Raw genomic sequence first — 20,370 nt, 5'->3', positions numbered from 1 at the left:
TAAATTTCCCAAATTACCCAAAGATGAATCCCATCTGGTTCCGGAGCTTTATTAACCTTGTGTTTTTGGCTATTTTTGTCAGCCATAAATATGAGGTAGGTGACAATATGGTCTCCTTTATTTGTGCAATCCCTGGCACCAACTCCTCAGGGAGTAAACCGAAGAGAAAAATGAATTGAGCACCTCTGCTTTCACCTTATCTTCTGTAGCGAGCGTGCCTTCTTTGTTTTTTTGGTCCTACATTTTCTGCTTTAGCTCTTTGCTGTTAATAGACTTGAGAAATGTTTTGAGATTTATTTTACTTTCTCTTGCAATCATTTTTGTAGTCTCTATTTTAGCTAACTTTTTTTTACAAACTCTCGTACTCTCTTTGTATTTTAGAAATTATTCCTCTGCTCCCTCTTTCTTAAAGACTTAAAAATACTTTTTTTATCCTGTGGTTCTCACCTCTTTTAAACCCCATTGGCTTACTTTTGTTTCTTCTGTATTTTTCTCTCAAAAAATAAAGCCTCCATAATTAGAGTTCTCCTGCTTTACAGTTAGCAGCTGTGATTCTTTAAGATCACCAATGTTTGGTGGTTTGTTACAAATACCCACTAATATTTTCTGGGCAGTTCTACCCCCGCTGACTATTTCAACCCACAAGGATTCTACATGTTTACTGACATTGTACATATCTTCTTGCAAATGAGACAATAATGCCGGTTTGACACACAAACAGACCCCTCCACCTCTTCTGTTTGATCTATCTTTTCTAAAGAACATGTTATATCTGAGGATAGTTGTCACGCTTTAAAAGGAACAGTTTATAGTCCTTGACAGCCCTACTAAAGAAGAATGCATATTAAAGTGTTCTATATTATGCTTTCCTCAAATAAATAAAAGCACTTACCTGAGGCATAAGCTATAGCTCTGGAACTACCTGCCTAATCCATGGTTAAATGATTATTGTCACTGATTGGCTGCTTGAAGCAGCCAATCAGTGACAGGAAAGTGTTCCCATTTACTCGCGCCAACACTCGCCAAGCCAGTGCTGAAGCAGACTGGCTGTAAGAATATAACATGCAATGGAAAATACCTGAGGGCGGGTAAAAGGGCAAATGCAGGTGGGGGGGGATACTACAGAACCCTCTTGTATTGTCGAAAAAGGAGACAATGGAAATTTATGGAGACCTCCCAGCTGTCATATGAATTTAAGTGGATATGATGGCTTTAATGTTCCTTTAAGGTTTAATATGATTGCCCTTATATCTTTTGTTGAATGTCTGTTCACCAAGAAGCGTGTTATTGTTACTTTTGAAACCTGCAGGGTTCATGTAAGTCTAGTTCATTTACATGATCCTGTCATCTGAAATACCCATCAGAAATACTTTCCTTACGTACATCACCCTAGTTTACACAAAAAAACATTCTTCACATTCTTAAATATAGTGATAAAATCATAGTGACTGGAACCCATGGTAACCTCATAGTACCTTCACAATATTACTTCAAACAAAGACTGATTCACAGAAAAAGGGTACCTTAACTCACCAAGTGCCAGAAATGGCGAGCACTTAGGGATGGATAGGAGTCCAGTTTCTACTTAATAAGAATGTCCACATGTGTACGGCAGATGTAAAAAAAAGGTTTCCTGAAAATTCCAGTGAAACTGAATTTCCGAGCGACCAACTGTTTTGAGTGTGAAAATTTCAGCAAAATTACAGACAAAGACACAAAACATCCTATCGATGACGACCTTGTCATGCAAAAGACCATGAGGATTAAAAATTTAAAAAAAACCCACTAAATTCCCATGTTTGGTGATTGTTGTATTTTTTTTTACATATTTTCATTTTTGGAAATTTAATCTGCCCCTATGAGCAATGAGTTGCTCTAAATTAAAGCTTTTGATGATGTTTTGTAAACAGATTCTCTTACAGCTGCAATGTTTCTTTGAATCCTCGTATTGTGGGCATTACAGTGTGCTGGTCATTGACAAGCCACATGAAAGGTTAATCATTAGAATTTCCATTGACCCACAGATTAAGTTTCTAATGTTCTGTGTTGTGAGTCATGTAATGGAGACTAAGACAGGAAATGGTTTAATTAGCTATGATGTTACCTTGTACAATGATTGTAATGGTATATGTAGAACATAGAATTGGATGTGCAATTTAGACCACTCTATAACCATTCTGATCTTCCTTTATATATTTATAGCAGGCATCGTCATTACCAGCTTGTCAATAACGTAAGTAAATAATTATGTTAATAATACACTTTGTTCTAAGAAAACAGTTGCTTTTGTTAATGAAACCTTCAGAATAGCCAAAGACTAGCTTTTAGAAAGAAATTATTTCAGTTTCAACTAATATGATTAGTCTCATGCCCAAATCAATTTCTCTATACTTTCTAAAAACATTTGCACTTACTTTTCAACATAAATTTGATCAAAGTTGCTGTTTTCACTACCCTTGGATGTAAGACTTCTGACCTAAATGTGCCATTACAAACACCGTACTTACCATTGTTGATCATAGAAAACATTTCAAGAAATAATTATTTAAAGCGCACCTGAAAAATTACTTTGCAGAGGTTGCTTTTCACCTAGAAAATGTTTAGGAGAAAAGACATTATAAAAAGTTATGCCTGAACTAATTCCGCATAGGGATCATTTGGTGGCCATTGTCTAGTCATCCCCAGTCCAGCCCTGATGACGGGTCCACTTAAAACATATCACATGTTCAATCATTCAAAATATTCTAGGGAGAGTTTTAAATTCATTCATAGAAATGACTAAAGCATTATATTCACCTAAGAAATTTGGGCAGTTCATTAATATTTTGGCATCGTAGAACCGTACCTTTAAATCTTGTATCTCTATTGCAAGAGGTATAAGCACAGCGTACTTAACGATGAATTTTCCATATAAAAGATGAAAAATCCACTTATATTTGTCAGTTAAAAAACAATTCTTTTAAAAAGGGGTTTTATGACAAATAAATCAGGAATATGTAGTTGAAAATAAAATAGATGCTTTGTATTTCTGTGTATAATATGTAATTTTATTTAATATATCCTTTTTATATTTTTATATACTTAAAATATGTATTGCAATAAATTCATTTCTAACAAATCTGGATGTGGTTAGAAAATCAATTGTGTGAGTTTACGTTAAACGCATACCCTGATATTATTCTGGAAATGTCTTATTTCAAGTATGATAAGAGGTATGGGTCATAAAAGCATTAAACATTACACCTAACATAAATAATGTTTTATATGTGCAGTGTGACAAAACCAGACCGTAAAACCGTGTCAGTGCTGGACTGATTTGTGGCTGTTTGTGAATCAAGCACAGGTGGGCTTTGTAACTAGCACATTAAATATTTATACAGCGGCAGAATGTGCTTTCTCAAACAAAAGAATACAAATAAATATCACATAAAAATATTTAGCGTTGAACCAACGTAGGAATATGTAAAAAAACAGATCTGTAATTTTTTTCCCAAATTCTATATTTCCATTTACTAAATTAACCCATACAGTGGTGTTTACTGATTATATATATATAGTACTTCTTGTTCCCAGGACAGTTACTAAGGTTGGTGAGGTCTATTCACTAAAAAGGGAGTTTTAGTCCAACCAAAAAGTGAATAAATCTAATATAATAAAAATATCAAGAGCTATTTTCACTGCCAAATGCTTGTTCAACCATGTTTTCTTTTTTCGTTTAGTACACTCACAATTTAAATGTTGTTTTTTCGCGTACAGAGACTGTAATTACCTTTTATTATCAGGCTGACTTTGAGTGATGGGACTTATTTTTAATTTATTTAGGGGAGATTGGGTTTTCAAAGAGAGATGATTGCATTGGTGAGACAATTTTCCTGCATGCCAGTCAATAGTATAGGCAAAATTGGCAAAATTAAGGGACACGTTTTTTTCTGCTTCACTACTGACTGGTAGCAAGCAGTCATTTTAGGCTGCTTTCTCCATGAACCATACACATCAGATTTTATTTTGATATTTGCTGATTGGACGGTTACTATTCTCTTCCCTGCAATTGGAGCCTCCGTGTTTAGTGTAAATTGTCAGGGTTATGACCTACTTTGATGGTTTTCCCGCTGATTGGACGGTTACTCCTCTTCCTTCTGTATCTACAATTGGTGAACGGCTTCAGTTGCTGATTGCCCCTTTTGTGGTTCCAGACCTGTGAGTGCATGCCTCCTGAGTATATGCTCTGTGTATGACCCTGTTTGCTTGACTTCCACTGTGGTTCCAGACGCCTGCCTGAGTTTGGATTTCTAGACGCCCGACATCGGCTTGTTCCACGTTTGCCCGCAAATCCCTCGATTTAGACTTTGCTATCATCTTTTATTAATTTTGTCATTATTTTTTAATACATTTGTTTACCAGTGCCTTTCACCTGTCTCCATGACAAATGATTAGAGAAGGATTTTATCATGAAATCTACATCTTTGTATATTTTATAACAAAAAGCATAAGCTATGAGTAGTTAACATTAAAAAAGTAGTCCACAATCTATAAAGGTCACATTTCCAGCTTTCAATCATAACTGGTTGTAAAAATAACCAACTTACTATTGATGTCGGCAACCTAAAAAGACATAGGAAATTACCTCTTCCCATTCGGGCAAAACCATTGCCCCCAACCATTCTGTTCTCCACTGTTGATATTTACCTCACATGCCCTAGCTATTTACATTTTCCTACCTCACCTTGACTCTTATTGATTGTCTGTGAAAAGGAGTGTAGAGCACAGCTCTTTTCCAAGTTGCAGCCATGCAGAACCTTGTTATGCAGAACATAATGTCATATGATGTCATATACTGACAGGTACATAATCCATCAGGCAGTGACAGGAAAAAATATATCAGATGTGCTGTAACCATAGATATCTGCTCTCTCTCTAACATCAACAGACCTTGGGAAGAATTGGACACAAGTGAGAAAGAGGGGAGTTTAACCGTATGATCTTTCAAAATGGAGTTACCTGGTATGGGAAATAATGTCCTACAGAGAGAGAGAATTTCTGTTTATTAACATAATAAAAGAGTAAACCAGTGGAGTAGAGTAAGTCTTAAACTGAGCTGCTTTTGGATAGGACACTTCCAAATTTTGTAAAAGTTTGGGTAAAATAAGTAAAAAGCATCCACTATGTGTCAAGCATGTACAAACATTTAAACCAGGACCCGAGCAGAAAGGCTGGAGGAGAAACACATCACACATTCTCTGGTGTTACCTGATAAGACTAAACCCATTTTCTATTATATTTTCTTTAAAGATAGAAAAAAAAAACAGTTGTTAAAGTGATATTAAACTTTTGTTTTGTTGTTATCTTAAGGGTTTCATTAAAAAAACATTCAGGTTCCGGCTATCTAGAGGCCTCCCACTTCGGGTAGCGGGTCAGCGAGTTTACTGACATCAGTAGGCGGTCACACTAATGTCAGTAGGCGGTCACACTGACATTATTGGTCGGTCCACTAGCATTGCGTTTGGGAGTATAAGTGAGTGGGGAGTGGGGTGTGACCCACAAAAAGCAGTGCTTCACTCTGGGCGGAAACCATAGAGTTCCCAGGTACACCGAACACTTCCTGCTGCCTGCTCCCTCTCTATGACACCACGGCAGGGCCGGCCCAAGGCAAAATGCCGCCTGGGGCGAATTTTAAAATGCCGCCCCTTATCTACCCTTCCTCTCCCTCCGTCCCTGCCGCCCCCCCATTATCTACCCTTCCTTTCCCTCCGTCCCTGCCGCCCCCCCCATTATCTACCCTTCCTCTCCCTCCGCCCCCCCCTCGTACTTACCTTTCAGAAGTCCTGCGGCGAGTCTCCCTGTTCGGTCTCGGTGCCGGCTTGTAATGCTGAGCGCCGGAAATCTTCCGGCACTCAGCATTACAAGCCGGCACCGAGACCGAACAGGGAGACTTGCCGCAGAGGAGAGAGAGAGGGGCGCCGAGCGGGTACTGACAGCTTGGTAAGCGAAAACCACACGGCGCCCCTTTCTCTATCGCTTTAAAAAAAAAAAAAAAAAAAAAGGGCTTGGGGTGGCAAAGTGTCGCCCCTTCAAAAGTGCTGACTGGAGCGGTTGCCCCACTCGGCTCCATTGTCGGGCCGGCCCTGCACCACGGGCACCAGCAGCGTCAATAGGCACTGTCAGATTTCTCTTCTAAGAGGATTTGAGAGGGAACATTATAGAAACTTCCGGCACCCGTACTGTCAAAGAGAGGCAGCAGACAACAGGAAGTGCTTGGCAATAGGATAAGTTACTCCAAAAAATGATTGCACAAACCCTACATGTCATACAAGTGAGGTTTGCTTAATCATCTCTTAAGAGTTAAAAATAAAGTTTAATATCTACAATTTAAAATTCAATATCTACAATTTAATCAGAATGGCCATATTTCATTTACAGATTCATTCTAGAGCTGGATAATTCTATATAATTGATAACAATATCGTATTCCACAGCCCAAGTTACCGTTTACATTTCACAAAAAGAGAGAGGGTTTCCCAGAACTGTAAACGTTTCACTTTATTCCTTTGAAGAGGCTGTGGAAGAGAATAGCTCTGTAAAGGATTTTTACTAGTACTAGCGTCTGAACAAATATGGTAACATTTAAACCAAATGGTTTATTTTCCATGAACTAGAAGAGTTTTGGCTTCGGGTAGAACTGTCTTCATAATTCATTTTAGGTCAGTTCACTGTCGGAGCTGATAAAACAGTGGATTCTAAAACAATTTATACGTGTATTTTAATTCACCAAACACAGCTCTCCCATATTCAGTGGCAATGAATTAAATTTATTTTGACATTTGAAAATTTAGAGTATAAGTTAAAGCAAGGCCTCAAATGCCTTTTTTTTTTTGTTTATTACCATAGAACACTTTCCATGTAAATATTTAGCCGAGATGAAACCAACCCTTATGATCACAAAAACAACGTGACAGCTGGAAAAACACTGGAATGTGTGAGAACGAGTCATTAAAACATTTTAGTACTTAAAGGGAAACGATTGTTGAACTGTTTATTATCCCGTATACCTTTAAATCAGCCTTACATGGGGTAGAGAGGTTTATTGAAAAAAAATAAAATATATATATATATATATATATATATATGGCCAAAGTTGTTTTTTTCAAACCCAAGAAGAAGATCAAGCCTGGAAACGATAGAAGGGTTTTGCAGAAGTGGATATGTTACTCACCATACCTGGGAAGTGGCAGACAGTCGGGAGCGGACTACATCTAAACTGATGTGATGATGTCATAGATTGCCAATTGATGCTTTTGCTACCAGTTTGTTATGGTTGATATTCCTGCTTGAATAAAGGTGACAAAATTCGGTGTATCTTTAAATAACGACAAGTCAAGGTTCCCACGAGGACCGGTATTAGAGCCATTTCGGTAACAGTGGTGAAAAGTGGTGCTTCTCACGGAGTCTCTGGACAAAACTGACAGAGTTCCCAGCTATGGCTGTTATAGGGTTAATATTTTAAGAGTCAGCTCCTTTAGAGAGAGTTCTGGTTTGCTTATGAGATACAGCACATGCCTGATCAATGTAGTCCAATAGTTTATAGTTGTATGTACAGTATAGAGTATAGGAATATTAGGAACTTTCTATTATGCAGGTAATTTTAATAGAGGGTGAGTGGGAGAACTTTATGTTTCCTGTCCAGTTTAAATAAAATATTTCACTTCTTATCTTCATATTTGCTGTAGAGATGGCCGATATTGCTTTTCTTGATAGAGGGAGGACTTTCCATGTAGATGATACAGATGCACTGAAATGAAGAACAAATCAGATCCTACGATGAGATGTGACTCTTTATACTCTGTTCAAATAATATATCTAAAAAAGCAACTGTGACAAAGCTTTCTGAAACCAAAGTACAGTATGAATAAAAAAAATATATATATTTTACAATAAACAATGTTTTGGCTGCATACATACCCCTCTACATTTCAGGTGTCCAAATTAGGAGTCCTTCGTTTAGATCTGGAAGCAAGTCCACTCACCTACCTTACCAGCCCAGCCATCTCAGTCGACATGCCTACAAGGTGGCCACTCGTGAGTGGTGATTGAGGTCTGTGCTTCAGTAGCCAATCCTAGGATGTTCTCAGGTATCGGTTACCTTCCAAGCAGTGGCACCAGCTCAAAACAATCAACGCGGGGCAGGATTAGAACCTCCTCAAAGGAGACATATTTCATAGAATATTGTATGTGGTCATTTACACTAAATGTAAACATGAAATGATTAGTAGCTCTGCTTTAACAACCATAACCCGCACGCATCTATCAATAACACGCTACAACATTAACAAATAGCAGATAGCTAGTATTTGTATTTTAAGCCCCATATATTTCATTTCAGACCATTAAGATAATAGCTTTCTTTTAATATGTTGCTTTTGGCTAATGATTAAAATAATATGGAATATGGGTTACATTCTTCAAGTATTCAACCCATGTTTTTGCTTTATGGCGTGATATTGCTCCCTGCACGGCCAGATAAAAGCTTCTTGCCCCAGGTATTTGCGATTTTGATTGCATGTGATTCCTTGACCTTTTGATATTAATTAGGCATTCAATAAAGCAATGAGTAGTTATTGATGTATCAATTATTGTCTTCTGTGGCTAAGAACACAGAGTGACTTGTACGGATCCATATTTAATGGATTAGCATTGAATAGTTTTAGCCATGATACCCTAAATATCCAATATCCTCACTCAGTATTACTGAAGGGCTTCCAAACCTCTTTTGTTCTTGACTGATGGGGAAACATTTTTTTTCAATCATACGAAATTGGAATACTTTCTAAATTACATTGGGCTCCCTAGGGCAACCTCGGTGTAGAAGCAGACTCTATATCCTAATTTTATTGATTTTTTTTTCTTTCTTATAATTTCTTATAATGCTAATAAATTACAATTATAGGTTTCACAGGACTTTCCCATAATAATGAAATTTAATGCATATGACGGCTGAGTCACCTTTTATTGCTTTTGCCTTCCCCACTGCCAATGTTACACAAACACATGTGCAGAAAGATCTCCCACAATTCCAATGGCAGCACTTTCTGACCAATGTTCCTTCTAATTTTTCTTGGGTGGTGTGCGCAGAAAATTTCTGTTGTGCAAAATTTTTCCCAGAGCCAAAATTTTGTGCGCACAATATGCTTCTACAGTCCATATAAAGTTGGTGGAGCTGAAAAAAAAATCACATTGCAAGGGGGTGGAGCTATATATTTCCAACCCTTTTGACTCCATGGTCTATTCTAAAGGTGAAATTCTCACCGCAAAAATTAATTATGAGCGAATCATTAGCGGGGGCTCCGGGCTGCATAAAGGATCAATATATATATATTATTTTTTTTTATTATTGGGAAAAACTGCATACCATTGACAGGGGTACAGCATAACACCTATATACACATATATATACATATATATACACACATATACATATATATACACATATATATACATATATAAACACATATATATACACACACACATATATATATATATACACATATATATATACACATATATACACACATATATATATATATATACACATATATATAATTGCTAACAGCAATCACACTCCTATCATGCCCAGGCAGCCAGTACATGCTGAACCTGGGCATCATATTAATGTGATTACAGCCTCCCTATGCCATGCTATCCCCCCCCTTACACATCCATGCTATCACACACACACACACTCATTCACAAACATTCAGCATAAACTACAGCATAACACCCATCACTCTCACACACTTACTAATCCACTCTCACTTAATGTTTTCCTACCTTTCCTCTGTTACTTTTCCTCCTCCTCTTCGTTCTTCCTCTTGACCAGGGGTGGGCAATTAATTTTCCCATGGGGCCACATGAGAAATTGGAATGGTTTTAGAGGGCCAGACCTCTACAAACTACAAACTCCGAAGCCTTGTCCATTTTGTTAACTTATGTGCTGTTTAATAAAGTTATTCAAGCCTACGTCATTGGTAGAGGTGCTTGAATAAGTAAGGCCTGAATAACTATTAGCACAGCACAGAAGTGAACAAAATGAACAAGGCTTCGGAGTGCATACCGTATTTTTCGCTCTATAAGACGCACCTGCTGATAAGACGCACCTAGATTTTAGAGGAGAAAAAAAAGGAAAAAATATTTTGAGCTAAAAAATGGGCTAAAATATTTATTACAATAACTGAATAAGCTATGAACACAGTAAGACACACGCAGTAAGACACACACAGACACAGTAAGACACACACAGACACAGTGAGACACACACAGACACAGTGAGACACACACAGACACAGTAAGACACACACAGACACAGTAAGACACACACAGACACAGTGAGACACACACAGACACAGTAAGACACACACAGACACAGTAAGACACACACAGACACAGTGAGACACACACAGACACAGTAAGACACACACAGACACAGTAAGACACACACAGACACAGTGAGACACACACAGACACAGTAAGACACACACAGACACAGTAAGACACACACAGACACAGTAAGACACACACAGACACAGTAAGATACACACACACACAGTAAGACACACACACACAAACACAGTAAGACACACACACACAGTAAGACCTCCCTCCCTAACCCCCCTTCTCAGTATCTCCCCTCTAACTCCCTAACCCCCCCTTCTCAGTATCTCCCCTCTAACTCCCTAACCCCCCCTTCTCAGGATCTCCCCCCCCGCCCCGGTCACTTACCTTAAACTCCTGTGTTGGAAGCGTGAGGCGTTTGTCTCGGGTGCCGGCGCTTCACTGCTGATCGCCGGCGTCTGACGTCATATGCCGGCGCCCAGCGTAAAGCGCCGGCACCCGAGACAAACGCTTCCAACACAGGAGTTTAAGGTAAGTGACCGGGGCGGGGGGGGACACCGGACTCATTGGTGAGTCACCAGGACACTCTTTGCGGGCCGGTCCGAGCTATTCAGCGGGCCGGATGTGGCCCGCGGGCCGTGCTTTGCCCAGGTCTGCTCTTGACTCTTCTTCTTCTTCTGTGTCCTGTCCTTCCTGTGCAGTAAAGAAGGTGGGCGTGGCTTCAGTGCTGTGCACCGGGATCTGACATCAAATCCCGACGCACAGCATCAGTTGCCGCGCGCATAGCAAGGGAGCAGGATCGGAGGTCTGTATTAACAGACCTCCCGCTCCCTTGATTGATTTTAAGCCGCTTGGGGTGAGATTTTTGATCTCCCCAACCGAGCTTGCTCCTCCAGCGGCGGACATTAATGTCCGTATCTGGAGGAGTGCCAGCGTCACCTTCGACGGACTGCCCGCCCCCCCCAGCTCCCCGTTAGGTACTGTGCGCACAATGTTAGGACGTGTGCGCTCCCTCCAAAAGCTATGTGCACGCGCACAAGAGCACAGCTTAGAGGGAACACTGTTTCTGACTAGTAATTAATTACTTCAAGCAGTTAAACCTAGAGTAAATTGGGGTGTTCCTCTGTAGTATTTTTTAATTGTTATTCTTCATTGCTGTTCATGCGGATGGCTGTATAAATACCGCAGGTGGACACCGGTCAGGTTTTGGCAAGAAGCACCAGAAGTCTTCTGCATAAAACTGTATTTTCCATAAATACATTTAAAATGAGTATTATATTTTTTTTTTTTTAGGTTAGCTCCTTATTTTTCTGTATATTATGAAGTCAAGTTCAGGAGTAAAAAAAATCTGTGCTTATTGCAAGCATTGAGGCATGGGGTTTACCTGGACATCAGATATACAGTAAGAATCCACCAAACGTATCATAAGAAGCTGGAAGTAAAAAAAAAAAGTTAAAACCCACAAATATTGGTTATGTAAATTCTGTTTATGCAATTTCTTCAAAATCAATAGAAATCAGTTGTCAAAACAATGTCGACATGTGGGAAATATAAATCCTTCAGCATCAAGAAAAACAATTGTCACGCGGAGAGTTCCTCATTTATTTCACCCCTTAGGATACAATTTACACGGGTGCATTCGCCTTAAAGGAAGAGTCACTTTGAGCGAAAGACTCCAATGGTAAAATAATTCAAAGCCATTTTCCATTAATCATTGGGTACTAATTGGAGTTCCGGAAAGAAATGTGGTATAGTTTATGCCTCTTGTACCACACTATGGGGACTCCCCCCCCCCCCACAGGGGAAGTGAACTGCAATGTTATTTATTAACATATTAAATAAACCATAGCAGAACTGAAAATGTATTTTATTTGAATGCCTAATTGTCCTAAAAACAACAGGCACGCTTATTTTTCTATGGCAACCTCCTACTTATTAACTGCTTTTGCTTCGCATGGCAATCCTCAGAAAAATTAGGAATGAAGCACCATTTTACATAATTTAAAGAATTATTTCTGGAATTTGGGGCATTGAATGGTGATAGGAATGTGTTTTATACTGTATTTAACTGTGTTGAATCCAGCAACATAAGTGGAACAGCATCTTTAATCTTTTTTTGCCATGTGTGATATATGGTAGGTAAAGAGGACCCAGGATTCCAACCACATATTTTATACGTGATGGAACTTCAGAGTCTCCTATCAGCAATCACGGAAATCGCTTTACTGTAATGTATGAGAGCAGCCTGGTGACTCCGGCAGCAATCTCCCCCAACCAGTAGAAGTCTCATGTGTCGAACTGTGTCGAACTGGAAACGTTACATTTACAATTAGCCATGGAAGTTTTCTCTAAAGAGAATGCTGCTAATCAGCTGCAGATCAGAAGCTTTTCCAGTTTTAGACTGAGATTATTAGATTGTAGATTTGTGAGCAGAGCCCTCTTTACCTAATGTATCAGTTCGTCTCAGTCTGTCAATTCTAGTTTTGTCAGACCCTTTGAAAGTATAGATTGTAAGAAGCGCTGCGTAAATTGTTGGCGCTATATAAATAAGATGATAATAATAATTAACCTTTGATTTTAAGGGCTAACATAGTCCACAACACGAGATAGGCTAATGGAGCAGGCAGTCTAATATGGCTGGTTGCTACCAGCATGCTGCCAGTTGATCTATTGTGAAATCAGCTTGCTGGCAATAAAAAAAAAAAAAAGCCAATTATAACGAGAAACGTGCCCCCCTTCCCTACCCCCATTTAAGAGGCAAGTGGGTGGGGAATGTCGGGACCCTGCTCTTGCAATCCAAAGGGTTGCATGTACTAAAATATGTTTTCTACGTCCAAAATTTATAAAAGTTTTACGGCTTAAGTTAGCTTTACACTACTTTGCCATTTAGTGTGGTCGGCTCTCATGGCTATAGTAGAGCCATAGGCTCTCACATATAATATACTAGAGGATGCTGAATGAGTTTTAAATATTGTTGTGTGGTCCCCCCTCTCGTTAAGTTTTCCGTAATCGAGCGTGTAATTGCACATAAATAATTCTCTTATTTTATTTGAGAGTTTGTCTGGGGAACAAGCTTGTGCCAATTGGAATTCAATTTGTTTTTTTTGAAAATATTCCTTTGCTCTCTTTCTTTTAGGACTTTGATAACGAGATCAATTGACCTTTGATGAACTTGATATGCTCAGGATACCAATAATTCCACTGACTAGCCACAACACCAGCATAAAAAGTATGAAATCTCAAAAACACAACATCGCTTACCCACATCCACGTCATTATCCTTTAACACTAAACAAAAGCATATCTTCATTGCAACATTTTTCAGCTCTTTGTTTGGTTTATATAAGGATGAATTACAAGTTACTTAAAAATTTTCAGAACAAAAGTATTTAAAGAAAAAAAAAAACTAGAATCTGAGCTTTCTATTATCAAAGATATGGAGTTAAATTTGTTTGTATTTAGGAAGCCAGAAAATAGACTTTCTGAATTGTATTTAAATATTTATATGTTTGTTTTTGTAAATGAAAGTGAAATATTTTGAGCAAATAAAAAAATAAGATCGTAAATAAAATCTGCCGCAGACAATTTGGATCTCAATTTAAACATCTCCTTAAATATCCTCTTAAAAATGAAAACAAATATTTAAAATTGTTTTCTTCGATAAATAAAATTATGTTTTTCTCAGCTCTTGATGTTTATTCAGGCAAATATGTACAAAAAAACAACAAAATAAATCAGAATATAAATTCCAGTAGAGCATGTTTGACACAAAAGCAGCGCAAATCTAGCCTTCCAGTTTGAGAGGATATACCTATATATAGGTGATCTCTGTACTGCCCCCTTATATATTTATACATAGTTATTAAGTCCCCCCTAAGCCGTCTTTTTTCCAAACTAAATAACCCCAATTCTGATAATCTTTCTGGATACTGTAGTCCTCCCATTCCCCTTATTACTCTGGTTGCCCGTCTTTGAACCCTCTCCAGCTCCACTATATCTTTCTTGTACACTGGTGCCCAGTACTGTACACAGTATTCCATGTGTGGTCTGACTAGTGACTTGTACAGTGGTAGAATTATTTCCTTGTCGTGGGCATCTATGCCCTTTTTGATGCACCCCATGATTTTATTTGCCTTAGCAGCAGCTGCCTGACGCTGGTCGCTACAGGTAAATTTACTGTTATGTATATGTACTGCTCTTTATCATATTCTTGCTTTTTATTAAATGTATTAAAAGGGACACACCTGTGTCTGAAGCAGACTCCTCTAAGAAGAATGCATAATACTTTACGTTGTAACTACCTTCAGGAGAAGCTTTAGCTCCAGAGCTACAACTGATCTATGACCCAAAGTTTAATTCCACTGGTTGGCTGCCTAAGGTAGCCAATCAACGGCAGAAAAATGCCCCCATTGAAATCAATGGGAGTGCCTTATGCCTATGTGCACAGTAAGTTTTGTTAGACCCTCACCCCAGAACCCTTGTCAAGTCAACTCTGGAGCTGACTGATGGTGAGTTTACCATACAGCAGGACATGTAGCGCTGATCATGTCTTCCGCACAGCTTTTTTTATATGCATTAGGATGCACAATGGCTGGAGAGTAATTTGATAACTACTTACAGTTTGTGATTAATGTTTTCCAATCAGTATAATTGTGTTTGTATCGGAAGGTGACAGAACGAGCTTATTCAGTTTTCCTTTGCTAAATCATCACCCTTTACAATGGTCGCTTAAACCAATTAATTATCATAAATCATCCAGCCAGCACTTAGGAACGCAACAATGCAGATCTGGAAAAAGGGAAGACGACAGTCTATGGTTTGCACATAAGGTGGTGAGCTAACACATATACACTAATTACTCTAATAATGATTAAATAAATGTATTACCCAAAAATTCAATATTTGGGGAAAATGACAGATATATTTTAAACAGCCAATCAAGTCAAGGCAATCACACTGGTACAGGATCCTATCTGGATTTGGTTTCTTTTAATAATAATAATAATTGGTAGTAGTAATATTAAAATCATAATAACAATACTAATAAAAATAATACTACACTATTATTATTAGAATTTGATTTTACTGGGAAGTTTGAATGTTTTTTGAAAAGTATACTTTCGGGGGGGGGGTTTAACAGCGCTTATTTATTGAGCAACCAGGAAAGACACATGTCCCACTTTTTAGGCCTCTTCCTTTAGATTTAACATGCAACATTGTCAAATCAGCGTTCTTTCTAAATACTATTTATTGTTGACCTTATTTGCATGTGCCTACCCAGAATCAGCGTTCTTTCTAAATACTATTTATTGTTGACCTTATTTGCATGTGCCTACCCAGAATCCTTTATAGTTGTGGCAGCACCATGAGATTTCTGAGGGAAAAACAAGCCTTCTGGCTTGTGTGGTGTCTGTAGATGAGTGTTTAATAATGCTTCTACTACCCCTTTAATTTTAGTGGAAGGGTTTTCCATCACCTTTTACCCACCATAACTTATGTAATGGTATTTCTTGGCTACCCCAAGCCTCAAGTATTAAGCCAGTATCACAACCTCATGCTGATGAGTCCCATTAAGGATGACTAAGCTGTTGCTTCTTGGACTTTTGCCTAAGCTCAAGTGTAGTTCCCCTTTGGACCAGGGGGGGGATCCTCTGGCCTTAGGGCTGGGAAAGTAATGGAGCCTGAGGTGCTGATTTGCCCTGGCAGAAATGCTGGAGTCACCGTGTGTGGTATTGCATGCCACTACACACAGTGAGTGCATGATCTCGCTGGCGGTTTTCCTTCACTTCCTTTTTCCCTTGTACCATCAGGTACTGGGGTTAAGATGATTTATGTTTGAACCTGGCTAGGCCAGCAATGGTCTGCCCCTAAATTATTTTTCTTTGATTTATATAATCACTTTGTTTTTCACGAGTGCCAATTAATTTCCCCTTTATTGATTTCACAGCTTTTTGAATTCACGGCGAGGCCCTCACTATGATTTGGCACATGATTTTGGTCACCTTGTTTTTGGACACCGTTTTCATTTTAGAGGCAGTGAAGCCTTCGGGGTGAGACTCAAGATCCGACCCTCCCACGGGGGGGGGGGGGATTTGTCTGGGTTCAGTATCGTATTCTGGCTTCTGCTGCCCACGGCACAGTTGCAGCAACCCAGGAGCACGCACCTCGGGCTCCAAAAAAAATCAGCTGTCCATGAGCAGTAATCTGGCTATTGCTCCTCTTACCTGAGCTTTGTCTAAAGGCTGTCCTGTACAGCGGGCAATTACTCTCAAGGGATCCATGTATAAAGTGGACATAGAGCCAAATTGTTGATCTTATTTGCATGTGCCAACCCAGAATCCCTTGTGGCACCATGAGAATTCTGAGGGAAAAACAAGCTTTCTGGCTTGTCTGGTGTCTGTAGATGAGTGTTTAATAATGTTTCTACTACTTTCTAAATACTGTAAGTCAATTTGGAGGCGTCAGAGGCCTTTCTGCTTGGGACGATATCAGCTCTTGCCAATGAATGAAGTAATGTTTACTGTAATTATACTCTTGATATTTACACAGTCCGAAGTACAATTTACGTGTCAGCAATTAAAGAATGCAATGTTTAATCGCTCTTAAATGAGTGACAGCACATACTGCGGGTGCTCTTAAGGTACTTATATTATATTACTACGGTACATGGTTTATTATATTTAAATTCCACTCAGCAGAAACATTAAACACACTCTGTAGTATACTAAGTAAATAAGTAACTAAATCCGTCACAATCTTCTTTGCTTTGAAGGTCTAATCACGTCCAAACAACACACAAACATATAAGAAGCAAACTATTAGTTCCTGCTTTTCCATCACATGACAATGAGCGACATTTTACATGATTAAATAATTATTTCTGGGAAGGGTTTGAGCATCAAGCAGTACCAGGAATTATATTTGTAATTCATTTTGTGTTAAATTAAGCAAAATAAGTGTCACAGCACATTTAAGGAGAACGCGCCACCTTCCCAGATCATGCATTTCACATATACTCCATAACAAAGAGCTACTTCCATTGGTCTACAATTATTATTCCTCCCCATTCATTTACACCTTCGCTATTTGGTTGAAGCTGATTGGTTCAGAAAGCTTTAGGATAGACTTCTACTGTTATCCTAATCTGGTTATGTAACAATCCCAAACAGTAAGCTTGTTTGAGAAGGGCCCTCCTCGCCTGTTTCTGTAAATCAAATTGTTATGTACTATTTGGTATGTGCTATCTACCCATTGTACAGCGCTACGGAACATGATGGCGCTATATAAAACAATGAATAATAATAATGAAACTACTGTGTCTACGTCTTCTTTACCTGTCCCTCTCAGCTGCACTCTACGCGTTACGATGCATCCCGTTCCCTTATTTTGTCTCTTGCGTGTTTCTAATGATCTCTGTCAAATAAGATTGTAATAACCTATAATCAGCGCAAGGAAAATTGTTGACGCTCCATAAATATAGTTATTATCCCCGTGTTCCTTCACTACGTTTGTCCGTTTTGTCTACTCGTGTTATTTAACTGCTAATTCACTGCCATCCAAACATAATAACCTCCGCGTGCCGCCAATGTTAATATCTATAGCGTTCCCATTATAATCATGTTTCCCTTGTTTTATTATCCATCCAGTCCTCTCACACCCTAGCTGAGGTTGTAATTAGTTACACAGCTTTAATCAGACGCCAATGTTAAATGAACTACACTGAAGCACTAATGAAATGGGGATAACACTACTTTCTAATTAATACTAACTTTGTCCTATTTCCCCGAACAAGGGAGCGCAGGGCGGTGAGCAAATACAGTCACACACAATAAGGTTGTAGAATACATCTCTACATACAGCACGAGGACACTCGGGATGTGTGCAACTCTTTGCTTTGAGAGCAACAAAAATGATAGACAGAAGACGGGCAAATCAGGCAATTCGGACAATTCGGACAATTTTTTCGGTTTGCTTTTGGCCGATTCGTTTGAGCAACAAATTACGTTCCCTGCCAGTTCGGTTCCGACAAAAATGGGGGGGGGGGCATTTTGAATTCAGGAATGAAATCCGTTGCCTGGTGCCCATATTAACTAATTTACACTCTCATTCTCGTTCATTCACTCTCAGGCTCTCTAAACGCTTCCCTACCTTCTGTGCCAGCGACGCAGAGTGTGCGAGAAAATGAGCGTGAGAGTCCATGGATTTCGGAGCTTTTTGCTTCGTTTTTGTACGCTTTGTGGGGGGTCTGGCCTTATTTTGGTGGCTTCATACAAAGCAATTAATACAAATCCAAATGCACAAGTCTAATAGTTACTGATAATCTCTTATGTTGTGCACAAGTGGCCAGACCCATTTTAGTCTAGAGTCCCGCTTATGAGTGTCCAGAGAGTCAGCAGTTTCCACCATTATCCTAAAACCATTTTGCGCTTACAAGTAAAACCAGAAGAGCAGTGATCCATACAGAGTCGTGTAGATATTTCTCCATTAACCAAACCAGTAGCAGTAGTGTTCTGAGCTGAAAAAGCTAAACGGACATGACATAGATGAGATTCCTCTAACACAATGCCACCCAAATGTTCTCCTACACATAAACGAATACCCGGTTTAAGAGAAATGCCTGTCCTGGAACACTGTGTAGTTGTCAATTTTAGAGAGTGCGATGCTGTATCATCCATGATGCTAAACTTCAAAATGAAAAGAAAACGTCATCATCAACTCTTCATTACACTCTGTAACAGGAAATGTAGAGAAAAGCTAAATACCTGAAAAAAATGGTTTTCTTGGAGAACTGGTTTTAGTATTCTGAGCAAATAAATAAGAAGCCACTCCACTAGACATTTTGGATGTGCAAAAACTAATATTTCATTCTGCCAACAAAACAAAATGACAGCAAAATCAAAATGGTTATCATGTTGAAGATAATGTTAATAAATCTTTGTATATTTATTCAATGAATTCAGCATTCTTTATTAATGCTTAAGCAAGGGAGTAAATGGCCATTACATATGACAGACCCTACTGAAAAACCTTTAGAAAAATGTTCTAAAGATTACATCCAAAACTCTTTACCTCTCTTATCTCTATAAAATTCTAAGCTGTATACAGTATGTAGAGTATATGTTTATTAAAGAAAAAAATATATAACAAACTCAAGGTGGGACATTTCTTGCAATTTATTTTATGTACACTAAAATTATACGTTATCCCTAATTATGTTAGAAATAATTCCCAAAACTATTAAGCCACCCGCTGATAGCAGGATAGCAAATCCTGAAATAAAGTGTGGCTTCAGCAAAACAAGCCATGGCTACTCAAAAACTCCCCGATTTAGTTGAAGAATATTCTTCTTTATGTCTTCAGAATTTTATCAATTCATTGTGTAACGCTAATTGTAATAAAATAATAATAATAATAATAATAATATGAGCAATTTTATAACTAAAGTGGTATTAATATTTATTGAGCATCTTTAAATAGCACCTGAGAATATACTAAGTTTCTTGTTTCTCAGTTTAAAACCCCGAAGCTGTGATGAAAGTGGATTTCTGCACAGCTGGTGGATATGAACCAGATGGAATACATTTTTGGAATATTCTTGCCAACCATGAGCAAACACTCAGGGAAATCAACCTCCTTAAAGCAGCCTCAAAGGAACAAGATGTAATTTATTGGAAAAAAACAATGCATTTTATATTTTTTTTTTATTAAATATTTGTGTTACTACTCAGAATAAGCCAGTTGCACATTTTTGGTCATATTAAAACCGATTCCTTGATCACTTCTTAAGTAGACCTATCCCCCAAAAAACTCAACATTTAGGCATAGAAAAAACATTAGCCTGTTTTGCTGACTTTTTAACAATCATTGCAAAATACTCGACCATATGTTAAGCTGTTCCCATTTAGTTCATACAATTAATCCTCCTCCTATATCCTGGTATCCACACAAGATTTAAGACGCTACGCTTCAAGCATTGCTTGATTAAAA

The sequence above is a fragment of the Sceloporus occidentalis genome, unplaced genomic scaffold (genome assembly GCF_023333645.1).
Source record: "Sceloporus occidentalis isolate IW3139 unplaced genomic scaffold, rSceOcc1.0.p SCAF_63, whole genome shotgun sequence".
In the NCBI taxonomy this organism is placed as follows: domain Eukaryota; kingdom Metazoa; phylum Chordata; class Lepidosauria; order Squamata; family Phrynosomatidae; genus Sceloporus; species Sceloporus occidentalis.
Note: the sequence above shows the minus strand (reverse complement) of the source record.